Raw genomic sequence first — 16419 nt, forward strand, 5'->3', positions numbered from 1 at the left:
TTGGCAACGTTGAAGGCCTGCCAGGCGACTTATGCTTTTAAAACTCGTTTTCTTCTATGCACTGCCTGGCAGCTAGGTGCTGTCCGCTAGGCATTACGAACTGGCTTGCCCAATTCTCTCGAGTTTTTGGGGTTTTAGCGATGTTAGGACATTTGGAGTTGATTTCTATGATATGTGTATGATTGGTGTGTTGTGTGATTGTCTGTAATTGCTTAATTGGTGGAAGATTGTATGAATTGCACATGAAATTGGGATTTAGGGTCCATGGCTGTAAACATCAACCTTCGATGTTATTGCTAAGTTCAGAACCCACTCTGGTCCATGTACCCTCTTATTCCTCTTATCATTGAAAAACTTGAATTCTTCACGTTGTTCCTGTTTTGTAGCTTAGACAGGACAAAATCCGCTACCTTGGGTTGATAATTAGCATCAAGAAGTATGTTCCATGGTTTTATATCACAGTGCAAAATCCACTCCAAGCATTCTTCATGACGATATGCTAGAACTCTTGCTATTCCAAGAGCAATGTTGTATCTCTTACTCCAATCAAGAGTGTTGGATGAGAAATTTTCCGTTAAAGAACCATTCTCCATATACTCATACACCAACAATCTATGCTTTCCCTCCGCACAATATCCCCACATTTCAATCAAGTTCATGTGGTTAAGCCTTCCAATGAGGCTCATTTTAGCAAGGATTCTCCTTCTCCTTATTTAGATTTATTCAGTCTCTTAATTGTTGCGTGTCTTTGATATGATAAAAGACCTTTGTACAAAACCCCTCATGCACCCCTTCCAATCTCTTCACTGAACCCCTTTGTCGCTTTCTTTAACTTTGAATAACTAAATTTTCTGAATTTATCGGTCAGAGGATAGTAATCATGTTTATCTGCATGAGACTTTCGGCGCATCTTAACTACAAAAACCCACACGACAAAAACGCAGACCGATTCAATAGCACCAATTACAATGGCCACCCAAAGAAAAAACCTCACAATCCTATTTACATGATATTTGTCACACACTCTGGGAATTCGAACAACACAAAATGCGCATTTGAACGAAAAGATTCTTCCTTGAAAAGGCTACGATTTTTAGGCACTTTTACGTATATTGTTCTTTTGAAACCGGGTGTTCAGCGGTTGTTAAGCAATTGCATCTTGGTGTAGCAATTGTAAACGTTCTTGGCATCATTGTATGAAAGTACTGAAAGCCCTTACAGTTACAATCTTCTAAGCACAGATTCTTACAATAGTTATAGTTATTAGCTTCAAAAAATTTAGCATCATAACCATAAATGTCAACACCCAGCAACTCCAAGAAGGTAGACTCACTTCTATTGCAAAATAAAACGAACACAGGTTGACAGCACTCTATGTCCCGGAAGACACGAGCACTTCCTTCCATTCTTAGGATCATAAATGCACGCACTGTTAACTCCACAAATCCTATGGATATAGCAAGGGTCAACTCTCATTTGCCGCGAAACAAACCATTAATCAAGCAATGTATCCACTCTAAGGTTACCATTAGAATCAAGTTTCAATCTTGTTTGATTCGTAGCACCAAAATCATATGTGATAAAAGTAAAACTATCAAAAGAAATGAATCTTCCGAGTGAGCCAAATCTATCAAATATTTAAGGATAGTTTGTGCAAAGTACATCATACAAATGTATAATAGTAATTGTTAGAACAAGCAAGCTTGAAACAAAGAATTGATAATGCCAAGTATATGAAGATTTCATGTGATTGATAAAGATTGTTGAATATTCGCTTAAAGATTGTGTTTCTAGTGTATTAAATATGACAATAATGTGTGTACCACACCTAACCAAACTCAATCAAACAAGTAAGAAATGCATCAAAGCAGCCAAGTATTCAACCTAGGCCGAGTCAGTCTAGTTTATGCCGGACCTGGTCAATTTAACCATATAAATGATAAACCTCAACGAACATGCCAGAGACAACCCAAGTACACGACCTGGGCCGCCATGGTCTCGAACTTAACTGAACAAAGACTAAAGTAACAACAAAATGGCCAACACGGATAGTACGCGGCCAAGGATGACATCTGACAAGCCAAGAAGTAAACGGATCAGACCGCTCTCGAAGACTTAGTAAAATGGAGGTCCCCGCGTTCGATGGACCTTAAGGGCCTGGGTTAGGGCCCAGGCCCACTCATAACCCAAGCCAAGGCCCGACCCATTGGATAAACAAACATCATTAATGCTCTATAAATACGCATGGACCCCACGAATTAAAGGTACGCATTCATTAATCACTGATTTGACTCTCTGAGAGCTTTGACTTACTTGAGCTTCAGAGACTCTTCTACAGGTAACCACTCCTGGGTTCAAGCTGACATGTATCAACTGGGGAGAGACCAACCGAGGAGATAACGGACTACATGGTAAGGTGACACTTGTGCCTAACTCATCTTATTTGTTCTCTGCAGGAACAATTAGCGCCCACCGTGGGGCACGAGACGAACACCTTTAGTACCCGCTTTTCTCTGAAGATGGTTTCTACCCGCAACAAGGCTGGAATGAACAAGCAGGCGGATGCTGGTCCCTCAGGACCTGCTGGCAGCACCCTTGACCTGGCCGCGATTCTGGACGGGCAAGCGAAGATGCAACAAGAATTGGCAGACCTGAAAAAGCGCAGTGCTGATGAGATGGAGGCGCTGCGACAAGAGAACTCTCGCCTTAAGCGAAAAATCGAAGCTGATCCCAACCTGAAAGGAAAGGCCAAAGAAACCTCTGAAGCTGCGAAGTCTCCGGCCTTGCAGCCTACAGAGGAAGAAAGCGAGTACAACCCCACTCCTCACACCACCACCACCCAACAGACACCCGTTACCTCTACCCATCCCCATCACTTCCCATCTGGTCAACCAGGGCTTACCGCACCCCCAACCCTCGCCGCTACCCTCCCTACCACCCAGATCCCCTACAACATACCCACCACCCTACACACCACACATATTCCATCATACAACCCACAATATCTTCCGACAACCCATATCCCCCCGCACAACCTAACCTCCACCTTCCCCACTATGATCAACCATCCCATCCCACCCCACTTGCTCCCCCCCACCAGCCTAAGCGCCGTCACCCCTTCACTGACTTTATCGCCAACACCCCACTTCCAGCCCAATGGGAACCTTTCACCCTGGATCGCTATACTGGCGAAACCGACCCTGATGAAAACCTTAAGGTCTACATCACCCATGTCGCCCTATACACATCCCTAGACGTAGTCTTTTGCAAAGCTTTCCTCACCACCCTCAAGGGCCCTGCTCTAGAATGGTTCACAACCCTTCCGCCTTACTCCATTGGCAGTTTCGACATTCTCTCCCACATGTTCTCCACCCATTTCGTCGGCAGCCGCCCACATCAAACTACAACCATATCCCTCCTAGCATCAGACAGGAACAAAACGAACCACTCATAGCGTTCACAGATCGCTTCAGTAAGGCAACCCTTCGTACACCACACCTCAATCAGGAGATGATCCTCCAGTGCATGGCCCTTACCCTACAACCCGGCCCCTTCGCCAACAACGTCTATCTCCACCCACCTGCCTCCATGCACGAGCTCAAGTTGCGTGCAACTGACTATGTCCTCATGGAGGAAATGCAAACCCTTCATACCAAATTCTGCAACGATTATGCAACCACCCCCGCCAACTCCACCCCACACCCTAACCCACATCCTAACCCACGTCCTGATACCCGCCCACGCGAACCCCGCCAACCCCGCTTCACCAGATACGCCCCCCTTACCGTAGCCCGCTCCCGCATCCTCGACGAAGCCCTCCAAGCTGATCTAATCCCTCCACCACGCAAGACAACTACACCCCCAACGCCGACATGACCAAATATTGTCGTTACCACCGCAACCATGGTCACACTACAAAAGAATGCAAAGCACTCCAGGATAAAATAGAAGAACTGGTCCGTGCTGGCCACTTTCGCCGCTTCATCCGTAGAGACGACCATTCCTTCTCCTCTCGATCCCGTCACCCCCTCGATCCGATCACAGACGTCCACCACATGACTCCCATCACGACAGGCACCCCGCCCAACCCACCAATCAAGAACCGTAACCGGCCCGCACCGTCATCACCCCTACCGACCCTTCCTTACGTGGCACCATTAACACCATCTCTGGTGGCTTCGCAAGCGGAGGCCCCACCTCTTCTGCCAAAAAAAGACACCTCCGTCATATACAATCCATCAACCACATCACCCATTCCCACCACAGACGCCGTATGCCTCCTATCTTCTTCACAGATGATGACTTCCACGGCCTCGACCACCAATAAGATGACCCCATGGTCATCACTGTTGAAATCGAAAATTACGCTGTCAAGAAAGTCCTTGTTGATTAGGGCAGCTCTGTTGATATCCTCTACTGGGCCACCTACCAAAAACTTCAACTTCCTGACATCGCTATGGTCCCATATGACGAGCCAATATATGGCTTTTCCGGTGAACAGGTATCCACCCGGGGCTACATTGACCTCCACACCGTCTTTCGCGAGGGAACCCAAACTAAAACCATCCCAATCCGCTTCCTCATCGTTGACGCGCCAACATCCTATAACATCCTCCTGGGTTGTCCTTACCTCAATACCGTTGGCGCCGTCGTTTCCACCCTTCATTTAGCCATGAAGTTCCCTGCCCCATCCGGCGACATCCTTACCATCCACTACGACCAGCGCTTGGCACGAGAATGCTACATGGTCAGCTTGCGACCATAACTACCAATCCAACAAACAAACCATATCGAGAGACCCCCTGGCTCTAGCATAGCCCTATCCGGCGAAGATCTTGACCCCAGAATAGGCCAGGATGTTCGCCTCGAACCAGTTGATGACACCTCTCTTCTACAACTTCCAAATGGTCACTCTATTAACCTAGGCACCGGTTTAAACTCTGACGAGCGTGCCACCATCACACCCATCCTTATCAACAACACCGATCTTTTCGCCTGGTCGGTCGTCGACCTCCCTAGAGTGGACCCCCAGGTGGCATCCCACAAACTATCCATATACAAAGAAGCCCGCTATGTATCCCAGAAAAAACGCAAGCTTGGCAAAGAACGTCGGCAAGCAGCCAAGGTCGAAGCCGACAAGCTGTTGAGCGTAGGATTTATAGAAGAAGCTCAGTACACCACTTGGCTTTCTAACGTTGTCTTGGTGAAGAAAGCCAATGGCAAATGGCGAATGTGCGTAGACTACACAGACTTGAACAAGGCTTGCCCCCGTGACGCTTACCCCTTACCCAACATTGATCGACTCGTAGACGGCGCGGTAGGGAACAAGGTGCTTAGTTTTTTGGATGCATATTCAGGATATAACCAAATCCCTATGACCGCATCAGACATGCATAAAACCGTCTTCATCACGGACGACACCAACTACTTCTACAGGGTTATGCCCTTTGGCCTCAAAAACGCCGGAGCAACTTACCAACTATTAATGGACAAGGTGTTCAGCCACCTAATGGGACACTGTGTCGAAGTATACGTCGACGATATGGTTGTAAAATCCCCAAGTCATCACCAACACACTGAAGACCTGTCAGCAGTTTTCTCCGCGCTACGCCAATACAACCCCCGGCTCAACCCCGACAAATGCGTATTCGGCTTTGACCAGGGCAAGTTCCTTGGTTTTATGTTAACCCAACGCGGCATAGAGGCCAACCCTGAAAAGTGCAAGGCTATCATCGAAATGCACAGCCCCACTACTATTAAAGAAGTCCAACGTCTCATTGGCCGTCCGACAACCATTTCCCGTTTCCTACCCAAACTAGCCGAACAAACCCAACCCATAATCCAACTCCTAAAGAAATCCACCCGGTTCACGTGGACAGATGATTGTGAACAAATATTCCAAAAAGTAAAAACAACTCTAACATCCCCACCTATGTATTTCGTGAGCAGAACGTTACAAGACCCTGAAACCAGATACCAAATGGTAGAAAAGCTGGCCTTATCTTTGGTCCACGCGGCACGCCGTCTATGCCCATATTTCCAAAACCACACCATAACCATTAAGACCGACTACCCAATCCAAAAAATATTATAAAAACCAGATCTAGCCGGACGCATGTCATCATGGGCCATGGAACTATCCGAATTCAACATCCGCTATGAACCCCGCGGCCCCATTAAAGCCCAATGTCTCTTAGACTTCATCAACGACCTACAGCAAACACCTATGAAGGACCAGTGGACGCTTCATGTAGATGGTTCCTCAAATCCAAGGGGTACCGGCGCCGGTATCGTCTTAGAAGGCCCCAACGATATCCTCATTGAAAAATCCCTTCACTTTGCTTTCAAAACGTCAAATAACAAAGCCAAATATGAAGCCATCCTCGCCGGCCTGTCCCTAGCCCGCGAGTTAGGCGTCAAGAGATTAACGTGCAAAATCGACTCCAAACTTACTGTAGGTCATCTGAATGACGAGTTCCAGATCAAAGACCCCATCCTTCTACAATATTACCATCTGGTCCGTGCAGTCATTCAAACCGCCTTCGAACAGGTCCGCGTCGAACACATCCCAAGAACCGACAACGTCAGGGCTGATATCCTTTCCAAATTGGCCAGCACCAAGCTCAAAAATCGTCACTGATCCTTACTACAGCAAACACTATCCACACCTTCCATCACACACACTTGTCAAAATTTAACCCACACCCCAGCTAGCAATGCCACCCCCTCCCAAAGCCAAAACTGGACCACCCCCTACATCCAATACCTTAAAACCGGCAACACCCCCCAGACGCGGACAAAACTTGGCTGGCTAAGGCCGCCAGGTACACCATGATAGGCGATGACCTCTACAAACGCGGATATGGCCAACCCCTCCTTAAATGTGTCACGGCAGAGCAAGCCCAATATATCATCAAAGAGATACACGAAGGTATTTGTGGTTATCATTCCGGTGCACGCACCATGGCTACCAGAGTTCTTAGAGCTGGATACTTCTGGCCGACCATAGAAGCAGACTGCCAGGATCATGTCAGGAAATGCAAGCCATGTGAAAAACATGGCAACCTTATTCACCAGAAACAAGAGCAACTACACCACATACTGTCCCCATGGCCATTCGCTAAGTGGGGAATGGACATTCTCGGCCCCTTTTCACTCGGCAAGGGGTAGGTAAAATTCCTAATTGTAGCCGTCGATTATTTCACTAAATGGATCGAAGCCAAGCCACTAACTACCATCACAGCCCAGCAAGTTCAATAATTTGTGTGGAAGGACATTATATGCAGATATGGTGTACCACATACCATCATCACAGACAATGGCCGACAATTTATTGACAAAGAGTTAGCCAAATTCTACATTAGCCTAGGCATCAAGCACATCACAAGTTCTGTAGAACATCCACAAACAAATGGACAAGCAGAAGCGGCAAATAAAGTTATCCTCGTGGAGCTGCGCAAAAGATTGGATACCGCCAAAGGCCGATGGCCCGAAAAGTTAATAGAAGTACTATGGGCTTATAGATGCACCCCCCATCATCAACAAATGAATCCCCATTCAGCCTAGTCTACGGCGCAAACGCCATGATACCGGTAGAAATTGGCGAACCATCCCTACGTCGAGAATTGTACGACCCAACCCACAATCACCAAAACATGGCCTTACATCTCGACCTTCTACCTGAACTCGGAGAAAAAGCCCAGATACGCAATTTAGCTGCCAAACAACGAGCTGCCAGGAAATATAATGCAAATCTACGTCCACGATCATTCGTCATCGGGGACCTAGTATGGAGAATGGCCAGCAGTGCTAGAAAGAAGGATGGCAAGTTCTCCGCCAATTAGGACGACACATACCGCATACGCGAAGACGCAGGAGGAGGAGCATATCGCCTAGTACAATTATCTGGGGAAGAGATTCGCAACACTTGGAATGTATCCCATCTCAAGTTCTACTTCAGCTGAATGTGTATTGTAATCGAACCAATACTTGTAACTCCGAGTGTACTCTTTTTCCTCACCTGGTCTTTTTTCCCTAAGGAAGGTTTTGGCCAGGGAGGTTTTAATGAGACACCCCTATTCAATAAATAAAAAGAAGGGTTCCCAACTATACGATTTTCCATGTATTTTCCTTTACACTCGTTTAAGTTCCCTACCTTTACCCCAAGTAAGCGGCCTGGGTCGAACACCCTTATCTTGTGCTTAATTCGTTTAAGTTCCCCACCCTTACCCCAAGTAAGCGGCCTAGGTCGAACACCCTTATCTTGTGCTTAATTCGTTTAAGTTCCCCACCCTTACCCCAAGTAAGCGGCCTAGGTCGAACACCCTTATCTTGTGCTTAATTCGTTTAAGTTCTCCACCATTACCCCAAGTAAGCGGCCTGGGTCGAACACCCTTATCATGTGCTTAATTCGTTTAAGTTCCCCACCCTTACCCCAAGTAAGCGGCCTGGGTCGAACACCCTTATCTTGTGCTTAATTTGTTTAAGTTTCCCACCCTTACCCCAAGTAAGCGGCCTGGGTCGAACACCCTTATCTTTTGCTTAATTCGTTTAAGTTCCCCACCCTTACCCCAAGTAAGCGGCCTAGGTCGAACACCCTTATCTTGTGCTTAATTCGTTTAAGTTCCACACCCTTACCCCAAGTAAGCGGCCTAGGTCGAACACCCTTATCTTGTGCTTAATTCGTTTAAGTTCTCCACCATTACCCCAAGTAAGCGGCCTGAGTCGAACACCCTTATCATGTGCTTAATTTGTTTAAGTTCCCCACCCTTACCCCAAGTAAGCGGCCTGGGTCGAACACCCTTATCTTGTGCTTAATTTGTTTAAGTTTCCCACCCTTACCCCAAGTAAGCGGCCTGGGTCGAACACCCTTATCTTTTGCTTAATTCGTTTAAGTTCCCCACCCTTACCCCAAGTAAGCGGCCTGGGTCGAACACCTTTATCTTGTGCTTAATTCGTTTAAGTTCCCCACCCTTACCCCAAGTAAGCGGCCTGGGTCGAACACCCTTATCTTGTGCTTAATTTGTTTAAGTTCCCCACCCTTACCCCAAGTAAACGGCCTGGGTCGAACACCCTTATCTTGTGCTTAATTCGTTTAAGTTCCCCACCCTTACCCCAAGTAAGCGGCCTAGGTCGAACACTCCTATCTTGTGCTTAATTCATTTAAGTTCCTCACCCTTACCCCAAGTAAGCGGCCTGGGTTGAACACCCTTATCTTACAACTTATCGCGACACGCATACACCACATATAAACAAAACACAACAGACATAATAACATGCAGAATCTTAATCAAATTTAAACACAAGTGCAGCAAGGTACCAATGTAGCTAAATGTACCAAATATTGCAGACAGGCTCAAATAATATTCTTAAATCAATTAAGACAGAAATCCTAGTCTGTGGGGACAGGTGCATCCTCGGAATCGCCCGCCTTCTTCTCCTCCTCCGCCACCTTCTCCTACGCCTCCTCATTCCCACTGTCCTCATCCTCCTGGACCAACTTCCCGTCAACAACATCCTTATTCACATCGAACCTCGAATTCGTTACGTCCACACCCTGATGGAAAAAAGCCGCTTGATGCAATCTCTTCTCAAAACCATTGATGTGCTCCTGTATGATGCTATTCTTCAGATCATCAAGCTCACCAACAACCCCATCATACTTGTCCTTCAAGTCATCGTAGTCCTCTTCCAATTCCCCTATCCTTTTATTCAAATTTTCCTCAGAATCCAAGCAACGAACCCTCCATGTTGCCAACCTTTTCCTCTTCACTTCCCAGCTTTCCTTTGCCTTCTCCAACGCAGCCTTTTCCTCCTCCAACTTATCCACCTTCCCCTACAACTCCTCCACGTTTTCCCGGCCACCCTCCTTCACTTCTCTCCTATAAAGGGACCCCACGCGCCGGCTCAAAACTAAAGCCTTGCTCCTAAACTCCACCATGGTCCTCACAAGGTGGTCTGCCTCCATGCCGTCAATAGAATTCAAAATGGTATCTGGGAGGGTAATTGAAATGTCCTTCCTCACGGATATTTCTGGCAGCTCGATCAACCCAGACTTTGGCTCTTTCTCGCCACTGGCCGATCCTGCTCCACTAACCGACCCCGTTCCGAGCAAGGCCGCCCTTACCTTCTTCACGTCTTTTCCCTTCCCGGGTTGAGGTGGTAACTCAACCTTCCTCTTCGTTCCGCTGTGCACATGCACCTCCACCACGGACTCTTTCAAGTTGGGAACATCAGTCTTCCCAGCTGCCTTGGCCTTAGCGGCCATCTCCTTCCTCAGCGTTTGGAAAAGCGCTAAGTTCTTCTTTCCAGACTACGCCATATGCCCTACAATAATACATTACAATTTGGATCAAGACAACTTAGAATTATTAACACAGTTTAAGTACAAACAGATACCTTCAATATCTATTATCGGATGCACCGAATTATAAACTCTAACTAGGCCCTTAGTGCGCAACTTATCAACAAACTTCAACAACATCCCCACCACCTCCTTATCACCAGCCGACAACTCCTCCATCCCCATGTCTTTATACCGGGAAGGATTGCTGGTCCAACTAAATGGAAACTTGGTACTCCCATCTGCATTCAAAAAATGAGCTTTGCCTCCTTCCTTGACGACAACCTTGAAGTACCCGTCTTTGAAATGCTTGAAAGACTGGGAAAAGGCATCCAGTCTACTGATACTGGGCCGACTTATCAAAGTTAACCAAGTAGCCGGCCGCCGGGGTCTGGTATCGTAAAAATATAAAAAAGCATAAGGAGTGGGCTCCAAATACAAGGATTGGCACAGGATGTGAAAGGCTTGCAAGTAGGCCCAGCTATTCGGATGTAGCTGTGTAGGTGCCACATTGAACGCCCGCAATACGCCCATAGTGAAATCATCTAACGACAATCGCACATGAAGTTGAGAGAAATGGCACATATACATGTAGAAAAACTTCTCGGTAGCCCCCTCCTTCCTATGGCATACCCGATCAATGGCATTAACCCTCTATAGGGAAACAATGTCCCCACTAACACCGTTGGAGATGACAGGTGTGCAGTTTAACCAAGAGTTCAGTAGACAGGACCACCGAAACAGGGATGATTAGCTGCGAACGTCGGCAGCCGCCCACCCGTAGCCACCTTTCGCCGGCCAGTCACTTTCCGCCAACTCTTTGGGGGGATCTTCTCGAACCTCCCTTACAGTCTCCATTGGAATCCCACTTATCACGGCCCCAGAACTTATACCCTCTTCGTCAAATCGTCCACCCTTACTTCTCTCCGACTCAATACTCTCACTACTACTAGACGTAGATAACGATATGCTATCGCTACTAGACATACCTGTTTTCGTTTTTACGGGAAGATGTCGGTGAAATTTGGGAACTAGTCGGACAATATGATGCACACACAAGACCTCTGAATGCAAAACTCTCGTAAATGAACCAAGTAACTCTTCCCCCATTTTAAAACCTATATTTATAGTCCAGGATCCCAAACGACGAAAACTTTTCCCGCCAAAATAATACCCTAGACCAATTGACACCATCATTGCGAAAGATGCGACCTTTAAAAACGACGGCGCCACAACGTACTGATTTGACCCCTGACACCCCCTCACCTACCTTCAGACGATTACCCCTTTTTTAGCCTTAACAATGTTCATCACACTTAAAGGCTGGGGGACTGGTGTATCACACCTAGCCGGTTCCGCTAGCATACCAACACATATCACCCTTGACCGACAACTCCTATCAGACAAGGCTGGGGGACTGGTGTACCACACCTAACCAAACTCAATCAAACAAGTAAGAAATGCATCAAAGCAGCCAAGTATTCAACCTAGGCCAAGTCAGTCTAACTTATGCCGGACCTGGTCAATTTAACCATATAAATGATAAACCTCAACGAACATGCCAGAGACAACCCAAGTACACGACCTGGGCCGCCACGGTCTTGAACTTAACTGAACAAAGACTAAAGTAACAACAAAATGGCCAACACAGATAGTACGCGGCCAAGGACGACATCTGATAAGCCAAGAAGTAAATAGATCAGACCGCTCTCGAAGACTTAGTAAAATGGAGGTCCCTACGTTCGATGGACCTTAAGGGCCCTGGGTTAGGGCCCATGCCCACTCATAGCCCAAGCCAAGTCCCGACCCATTGGATAAACGAACATCATTAATGCTCTATAAATACGCATGGACCCCACGAATTAAAGGTACGCATTCATTAATCACTGATTTGACTCTCTGAGAGCTTTGACTTACTTGAGCTTTGGAGACTCTTCTGCAGGTAACCCCTCCTGGGTTCAAGCTGACATGTATCAACTGGGGAGAGACCAACCGAGGAGATAGCGGACTATATCTTAAGGTGACACTTGTGCCTAACTCATCTTATTTGTTCTCTGCAGGAACAATGTGTTAAATGTAATGATTAGGTGGTTATATCATTTTAGTAGGCAATATGACATAGGTTAGATGTCTTGTTAGTCTTAGTATGTCTCTTTTAATATGTTAAAATGGGTTTTAACAAGTCAAAAGGCTTGCAATATATAGTTTCTGGTATGAATGTTTTCAGTTAGTTGAATTATTTTTCAATTGAATGATTTCACTTAAGTCAAATGAAATAAGTTGACTGTACAGAAAATTCAATCGAATAATTTCACTTAAACCGCACTATATATGTTGTGTTTTCAAGAGCAAAGCCATGTTTCTGAGTTTTTGAGCACGAAATCTTGTCATTCTTCTTTGGAAAACTCTCTCTCTCTGCAATACATAGTTGCAACGTGAAGATTGAAGATCATGGTTGATCTTGGAGGCATTTTGGCTTGTGAGTAGCTTGAAGAACACATGTATGATTGGCTAGAGAGAGCCATCAGGTTTGGATGTTCTCGTGCCTCTGGTTTTTTTGCCTGATGTGATTTCAGGTTTGTAAGTGTGATTCTTGCATGATAGTTGTCTAGATTTTTGTATGAGTCTAGATTTTTTTGTCTAGAAGTCTTGTATGTAAAAGATTGTTGTTTGAGTTAAATCTACAAATTCTGCATTCTACATAAATTTCCAGTATTTTAGTCGACTAATTTGTCATTTTAATCGAGTGTTTCATAGCTCAAGAAAAAATTAGTCTGTTGTTTTATTTTTGACCGATTTAAAGTGTACTGGTCTGCAACTTTTACATTCTAACTTTGTAGTCTATTTGATTCAATTGAAAAGGGTTTATGCTTTCGAAAAAGTTTTAAACAACAAATTTAATCTCCCCTTCTTTGCTTAAATCACCATTTCAAACCTATAGTACTTAGTATATCTATTTATTGTAGCATATGAGCTTGTAATGAATAGTACAATAATATGAATAGTATTTAAGTATTTTGTCACATTTTTTGTTTCCATAGCATTTGGCTTCTATTTTTGGCTGGTTCTGGGTTTCTAGTTGAAAACTTGCAAATGTGTTGGATATGAAACAAACAGAATCTGTATTTGTAAAAAATGACACCTTTATGCCTCGGTTGTAACCAAAACTGAGGCAGAAAGTCATTTTCAATACGTTATTTTATTTTTAATAGCAAATTTGCCTCGGTTAGGAGATAACTGAGGTAGTATATCTCATTTTCTACCTCGATTGGGCCAGACCCAAGGCAAAAAGTACATTTCATTTTTTTTTTAATTTATGATGCACATTACGCTTCGGTTGTGGAAGGAACCGAGGTAGTAACCCTTAAATATGCCTCGGGTGCGAACCCGAAGTCAGAAGTTAAAAACAACTGCGACCATTTTCTTTCCCAGTACTAGTGATTAGTCAAAACCAAGAACGACTCTAGGCGGCTTAGAATGCCTAATATATATATATATATATATATATATATATATATATATATATATATATATATATATATATATAAATACTTTTATAGTTTCACTACTTCGAAAGTTCAATTGTAAGTGTTCCAAGAACTAGATTTTAAATGACCAAAACATTTTGCATGTAGCAAGTTTAGAGTTAAGCATAATGCATACATTGTTAACTTCTTATTTGTTTCTAATTTTGTTTACTTGGAATTCCAAGTAGTTCACCACTGATGATGATTAATTTTTTAGTAGAGGAGGGGAATAGAGGTCGATAGCAGAATGTGTGTCTTATGCGGCACTAATGAGGAAACCATTAATCATTTGTTCATTAGTTGTTATGTGACTTCACACGTGTGGAAAATGTGTGACTCTTGGATAGGAAGATCATCAGTATACCATATGCACTAGTGCAAGAAAGAGATTATGTCGTGGTTATTTTGACCTTTTGGCTTCGGTTTTATATCTGAGGCATATGTTGGCAAGGTAAAAAAGGGATATGTTTATGCCTCGGTTATGAACCGAGGCATATACGAGGGTTACTACCTCAATTCTAGAGAGAACCGAGGCCTAATGTGCACCGCAAATTTAAAAAACAATGTACTTTCTAACCCAATAACATGGCACATAGTCATTATCCTTGTACACACACCTACTCCAACCACAGTGTGTCACATCATCATCTTCAACCTTCTCCTAAATCAAAAACCCTAACCAACTTTCAAACCCTAAATGCCGCCAGTGTGTTGTTACCACCATCTTTGACCATCACATCACGTCGGAATAGCTTCACGACACCTTCATTCATCCCGCAGGTGACACAAAACAACCTCTCTTCACCAATGACTGAAAACGTGAGCCACCCACGACTGAACCACCGTGAGCCAAATCGGCACTTCAACACACACATCGACGTTCGAAACTCTAACCCATAGGAGGCATATAAGGTGCCATAACCAACTCATCCAAAAGAAAAAAACAATACAGAAAATAAAAAAATAAAAAACCACGAACTCGTGGTGATTTCAACGTGCAGCTCGCGACCTCCCTCGTTTAACAACAATAGTAGCGATGGAAGGGGCAGTGGACACGTGATCTTACAGTGGCGGGAACGACGGTGGGAGTGGATGCAGAGGTAGGGGGAACGACGCGCGCATATGAGGCTATTCTTTCTCTCGATGAAGAAGAAAATCACGCGAGGAAGAAGAAGATTTGTCCCAATTTTAAACCCTAAATAAACATTTCTGCCTTGGTTCAATTACAATCGAGGCATATACCACCTTTTGCCTCGGTTCAGTTACAACTGAGGCATATACCACCTTCTGCCTCGGTTCAATTACAACTAGGGCATAAACCTACTGTAATTCAATCAAAATAGTTTTTATTTTTTTGAAATTAATTAACTTATATGCCTCGGGTAGTAGACAACTGAGGTCATAAGCCCTTTATGCCTCGGGTATTTAAAAATCAAGACATAATCTCCAACGTCCAATTTTAAAACGTGAAAAGAGCAGGAGTTTTGAAATTATTTTTCAGGCTTTATGCCTCGGGTGGATATGAACCGAGGCATATAAGCTTTTATGCAGCAGTTATTATTCGAACCGAGCAATAAAAGTACGCTAAATTTTCAAAAATGCCACCATGTTTTGATATGCCTCGTTTTTTGGGGAACCGATGCATAATAGTTGAAGTAAAAGGTCATTAATGTACTAGTGATGACTACTCAAATTCATTTTAGTCAATTCAAATACTTAGGTCTTCATACCAAATGTAGTAATGTGTGGGATTGTATGTGCATGGATATTATTTGGGGTATTTGGTCACATAGAAATGGTGTTATCTTTAAAAATGCAATAATAGACATGGAGGAAGTTTTTATATTGGCTCAAACTAAAGCATGGGCTTGAATCACCAATAAGTATCCATCAACAACATTCTCTTATTCTGACTGGTGTTTGAGTCTAATTACATGCCTTCTCTCAATATAAAAGTTTCAATTTTTGGGCGATTTTTCACTTCTTGGCTCACCATGATATAACTTTTGTGCTTGTTGTGTGCTACCAATGGCTAGAGGTGGTATTATTTGTACACTCTGGTATTCATGTTCTTAGACTCCATTCATTATTATTTGTAGCCTTGGTTTAGTTTACATCAAAATTCTTGTGGAATTAGCTCTTTCCGTTGCCTTTGCGTGTTTTTGTGGCTTCATATTTTGTAGGATAAATGATGCTATTGCGGGAGGATGTTTAGGCTTTGTATTCAAATAAGATCCATGAAGGGTATGCTTCTTGCTTGGGTGTATATATTGTTATAATATTTGTTTCTATGCTTTTTTGATGATTGTAAGATACTACTCTATGTGGGGAATAGTGAAGGAAAGTCGTAGCACTCTTTTTATTTATTTATTTTTTTCTGTACATGGGTTGAGGTAACTCCTTTACCTCCTATTAATATATGTGTTTTTGCTAATAAAAAAATATTCAGTGGAGGAAGAGTCAACAAGTTTATGATCTTCACCTAGTTTAGATGCTGAATTTGCTACAACAAGGGTTAAGGACAACAATCGTAAAACAAAACAACCACCA

General features: G+C 44.1%; 1 pseudogene; it reads right to left on the reverse strand.

Moving 5' to 3' along the window:
* Positions 1-255: 255 nt before the first annotated feature.
* LOC114184462 (putative receptor protein kinase ZmPK1) lies at positions 256-1476 on the reverse strand (annotated as a pseudogene).
* Between the last annotated feature and the right edge of the window lie 14943 nt (positions 1477-16419).

Source organism: Vigna unguiculata, chromosome 5, assembly GCF_037176805.1.
Source record: "Vigna unguiculata cultivar grain cowpea cultivar isolate G323 ecotype 2 chromosome 5, ASM3717680v1, whole genome shotgun sequence".
Classification (NCBI taxonomy): Eukaryota; Viridiplantae; Streptophyta; class Magnoliopsida; order Fabales; family Fabaceae; genus Vigna; species Vigna unguiculata.